Here is a 6,000-nt window from a genome sequence, read left to right as displayed (position 1 = left end):
TGTTTTTTTCTGAAGTTAAATATTTAGTTAATTCATTTTTGGCCAAGGCATAATATGTTGTCGTTAATTAGCCAGTTATATCTACTTAATAAAATGTGGATTCAAATATTTCTGTAACTTTGGTGTTCACTTCTAATTTCAGAATGTTTGTGAATTGCTTTAAAATTAAGTTTGATTTTATGGGCATCACTTTAGGTATTTTGGTAAGAGGAAACGTAGATGGAATCATTACTCATATTTAATCTTACTCTTCATTATAATCACCTGTGAGTAGCAGAATTACCCAGGGTGCTTTTCACACACATGCACGAAGTCTTGCTTATAATTAATAAGTACCAAAATGAAGCACATTTTTGATAAATGAAGTACTCACAAAATTATACCATCTGGTATAATGACTCGGTACAGGGATGGGTAATGAACTGTGAAATATAGACTAAAGCATACATTGAACATCTATAATAGATCATGATAGTAATAAAAAGGTAAATTTGTGAGGACAAATGTAAAAGACCTTGTCAAAGTACACCTTTATTATATATTAAAGATTTGTACCTTGAAGTGTGTCCTTATAGAAATTTGATTTTAAATAATTTTATTCATTTATATATCAATCAATGTATAAAATTATACATATCATGGGGCACCATATGATATTTCATACATGTATTCATTTTACAATGTTTAAATCATTGGGAATATATCTATCTCCTCAAAAACTTATTATTTCTTTGAAATTAAAGCTTTGCAAAATCCTTTCTTCTAGATTTTTTGAAATGTACTCCACAGTACCATTATCTGTGGTCATCCCACTATGTGATAGAATTCTAGAACCTGAACAAAAATTTGAACTGAAACTCAAAATATGGAATGAACAGCAAAAATACATCTCTTATCCTTGGTTTAGAGAGTAGGTAGAATGACATAATGGAACCAGTAAACTGTTAAATTTTTAGAAATGTTGTGAGCTGATGTACATACTATTAGAGGCTTGAAATCAGCAGTGGTGGGAATGTTTACATCGTGGATACCAATAAGATGCCATATGTTAGAGCTTCTCTCTCTGGAGAACCCATTCATATATACTTAGAGCTCATGATTAGTTGAAGAAATCACAGTTCCTATACTCTCTTTAAACAACAATTGTAGGGTTGCAATTGAAAACTCTTCCAGTAGGCATCCTAATTTTGTTAGATTATATTGTATTGACTGTAGTCCTCATGCTGTGGATCCTATTTCTAGACTTGTTCATTCAACATATCTGCTACTTTATATCCTTTAGCCACCTGTCCCCACTTAACTGTCCTCTCCTCATCACTGGTGACTACTATTGTATTCTCTATGTTTGTATATTTGATCTTTTTTGTTTGTTTGTTTTTTATTCCCCATATAAGTGAGTTCACGTAACTGTCAGAGAAATTAACAACTAAGATTTCTGATAGAAGAGCTGCCCCTTAAATTATATTTTATGAAAATTTTAAGTTAGAAAGATACTTCTATGCGTGTGGTGGTGCGTACCTGTAATACTAGCAAATTGAGGGGCTAAGGCAAGAGGATCACAAGTTTGAGTTCAGCCTCAGAAACTAAGCAAGGACCTAAGCAACTTAGTGAAATTCTGTTTCAAAATTTAAAAATAGTAAAAAGGACTGGGGATGTGACTCAATTGTAAAACACCTCTAGTTAAAACCTCCAGTACCCAAAAATATGATAATAATAATAATAACAGTAATAATAATAATAATGATGATGATGATGATGTTTCTTACAGAGATCTTACACTTGGAAACACAGTATTTTATTCTAAACACAAATGTTGGCCATTCCCTTCTTCTAGGAATCCATTTTCATCAGGAAAGTGGTATAAATTAAAGTTGTTTTCAGTTGAAATACATTTATATGTGCTACAAATTTAAAATCAGAAATAACTACTCCATGTGAGTTTTTTTATTATACTACCTATAATGTAATTTTACTTTAAAAACATATCCGTATCTATACAACAATCACACAATATTTCCAAGAAGATACTATCATAACTCAGGATCCTTTGTGATTATGTAAAATATTTACCATGGGCCTCAATAGAATCTGACCACATTTTCATTTGTTAAGTTTTTATCTGAGCTGAGTTTTGAGGATTAACACTTAATGTGACTGATGAGTGGATTGATTGAGATAGGATCAAATAAAAATTCAGAGGAAGCATGTGGCTAGAGTAGCAATTATTTTTGTAAGAATGAGACACTCTTATGAAACTCCATAATTCAGAGGACAAAAGGTGATATATTGAAAACAAAGTGGATGGTTCACCGCTTCCTCCCCATGCCAACTCTACCAACCTTTCAACAATATGTTCATTGTTCTGCTATGCTCAGTAATTTTTTTCTAAATCTTGCCACAATCTTCTTAAATTGATGTCAGACATTGATTGTCCCAGACTCATTCCCTAAGCTCCTTCCTTTTCTCTCTCTCTTCTTTTCTCTCCTATTTTATAATTCAAGGTGAATATTCATTATGCTCAGAGCATACCATTTTCCTTGTTTCTGTCCCAACAAAATTAATAATTATAATTCCACTTGCAGCTATGACATTGGTAGCAGTATCATGCTAAACATTCCTCTAAAGTTTTTTTTTTTTTAGATTTTAAGTATCTTAGCTCAGACTTCTACAACAGAAACAATATTTACACACAACAAACATTAATTTCTGTAGTTTGGAGGCTGGAGAGTACAACAGCAGATTCTGCATCTGGTAAAAGGTCTTTTCCTACTAGATGGAGGCTTTACGCTGTGTTCTCATTTGATAGACAAAGAAAGCACATTTCCTACATCTCTTTTTTAAGGGCACTCATCACACTCATGAGGGTTCCATCCTCACAACCCAATCACATTCTAAAGGACCTACTTATTAACTCTATTACATTGAGGATTATGATTCAGTCTATCCATATGAGGAGAGCACAAACATTCAGATCATAAGAATAAGTTACTCTGCTACATCTAAGTAGCTGAGGTCATTAGCTCTTACAAATTACAGAATGTTTCATAAATAAAAATTCCTAACTCACAAAAATTTTGGTTCTATGTACAAATTATCTTTAATACCTACTGAATATTGTTCTAAATGCTTTATATGTTAAACTATTCAGATTTTAATAACATTTTTATAGAGTTTTTGTTTTTTCAGTAACAGTTCCATTTACAGACAAAAAAAACTTGAGGCACAGACAAAATAAGTTTTTCGAGGCCAGGAATCTGGATTTAGAACTCGTGTTCAAAATCATTGCATTATGGAGACTATCTCATAAGGGTAGATTATCTCAGGGCATTTGAGAAAAAGCATATTTCATAAGCACAAACTAAGCAATATAAATGAAGATACTTGGATTAAAATGTCTTTGGTTTGATTAAGCTTTGGCAGGGATGCAAGCCAAATCTATGCTTTTGCTGTTCTCCTGGGGTGCAGAGAACTGTCTTATCCTAACATGAACTCTGACTATCTTCATATACTCCTCTTTACTTGAAGCTGGACAAGTTATGGACATGGCAAAAATTCTTAGTTATACTGTCTTGAGAAAGAGGAAGGAATAAAAGAGAGATAATGAAAACTCCAGCAGCACTGGATTTTAAGAGAAAAATTACTGCTGATTAGGGTCTTCTTTAACTCTCCATATTCTTTATTGAGAGACTACAGCACTCGCTGTACTTTCCATTGCTGCCCATGTAGATTTTTATGTTTAAGAGACTGAATCAGATTAATTAGAAATCTGTCTCTAAATTCTTGCTTAAAGTTGGCAAATTAAGGTTTTTTTCTTTTCCTCTCATAAATCAATCCCCCCCCCTCTCAACCCCCCCCCCCAAAAAAAAAGCAGACAAACTCAGACATGCAGAATAAGAAATGAGACTTCAACCTCTGGCATTTATAAAACTTAAATAGTATCCACAACCATGAAGAACAATGTATGCAGTGGGAAAATTAAAAGAATGGTCTCTGATTTAACAGAAACATGAAAAATATATCTAGGTATGTAATGAAGGAGTTATTAACAAATCATTAATCACTTGCTACAGTTTGGTAATTGAGGACATCTGATATCACAGGAATCAGTGGACTGAAATCAGGTATGCTCATTGAAATTCTGCACAAGGAAGTGGTATATGCTTCTCGTTTCTGAATTTCACCATATGATTATCTAAATGTGACTCACAGATGATAGTGACTGAACCAGAATGCATCCAAAGTTGGAGATAGTAAGAAAAGGGATGAGCACTTTGGAACACCTGATTTTAAGCAGGGAATTTCAGAGAGGATCTGCATATATATTAGCTTTTTTTTTTTTAATCTCCTTCCTTCTCCTATCATCCAGAGATGCAGAAACCAGCTTACCATGCCACAGAGAGGAAAGGAAAGGATTTTTATTTCTAGAGAAACTGAAGTATCCTAGATCTACTTAATAGGACTTATTAAAACTTGAAGCCTCCCAGTTACAAAATATATCTCCATGCCAAATTAATCACCCTCAGTCAACCAGAGCAGTTAATAAGTTATTTTTTTCAAAAAGACCTTCAAGTCAACTTTTTAGCACCACACCCCTAAGTATAAATGTGGTCAAGAATCAACAGATACTTATGGATTGCCTCTAACACATGGTTAAAAAATAAAAGCATAAAGCCAGGAGAGATTTAGAGGAAACAAAAATAGCATAGGGAAAAAAAATGGGAAAAATAATTCACAGACCCAGTGAGATAAAAGATTATATTTCAACCTTTCTTGAAACAAGAGTGTGATGTTAGAATAAAAGAAGAGGGAGAAATAAAAGCTTTTGGAAATTAGAAACACAATAACTGGGGAAATGGTGCACATCTGTAATCCCCGATACTTGAAAAGCTGAGGCAGGAGGATTGCAAGTTATAGGTCAGCCTGGGCAACTTAGCAAGATCCTGCCCAAAATAAAACAAAAAGGGATGGATATGTAGCTCAGAAGTAAAGCACCCCTGGATTCAATATCCAGTGTCGGGAACAGAGAATGAATTACAAGTTTCTTTGAGCCATCCCAAGGCAGAGGCGATGCCCTTCTGGGAACTCTCTGTAGAAAGGCATTGAAGGAGATTGCCTAGTCCCTGGTGATGCTCTGTTCAAAGAGGATGCTGTGCAGCTCACAGAATTGATTGGTTCATGGCCCTGAGTGCAAATGCCAGCTGCCGGGAGGTAGAAGAGATATGGATGAAGGCTGATAAGCTCCAATTAGGCTGTTTCCTCACAACTTTGGTTTGTTTAATTTGAAGAAGCATTCTCACAGTAAATCCTTTTGATGTTTATACCTATATAATCAACGTGCAGAGCCTGCTCGTGGCCTCTCTCTAGTCAGGAGTTCCGTGGATCCACTGATCCAGAAACTGAATAAATGTTACAGGGGCAATCCAATACTCCCCTCCACCAAAAAAAAAAAAAAAAAAAAAATGATACAAGGATTGGGAAACATAATTTAAAGAAAATCGTGGATTAGTCCAGAGGAATCAATATCTGACATGAAGGTGTTCCCAGAGGAGTGAACAAAACAAAGGGAAGAAAATTTAAAGTATCATGAGAAAATTCAACAGCAATGTAAGTTTTAGGTGGGGGGGATGTGATTCAGTGGTACAGTGCTTGCCTAGCCGTGTGCAAGGCTCTGGGTTCTATCCCCAGCGAGAGAGAGAGAGAGAGAGAGAGAGAGAGAAAGGAACTGTTAGATTTCTGCTTAGAGTCTATTAGATTTCGAAATGTTGCAGTGAAAGCACAATGAATAAACAACATTTTCATTCCGTTTCATGCTTAGATACCAGTGGGAAAATTTCAGAATCTACAGGATAGAATGAAGATCCTAAAAGCATCAAGCAAAACAAAAAGGCAATAAGAGGAAATAGCAATCACAACAGAATCAGACTTCTTAGTGGTAATTCAAGATACTAGAGGACCATTGAAACAAAACTTTGAAACTTTTCCAAATAGATATTGATGTCT

The sequence above is a fragment of the Marmota marmota genome, unplaced genomic scaffold (genome assembly GCF_001458135.2).
Source record: "Marmota marmota marmota unplaced genomic scaffold, marMar, whole genome shotgun sequence".
Classification (NCBI taxonomy): domain Eukaryota; kingdom Metazoa; phylum Chordata; class Mammalia; order Rodentia; family Sciuridae; genus Marmota; species Marmota marmota.
This window is presented reverse-complemented; position numbering follows the sequence as displayed.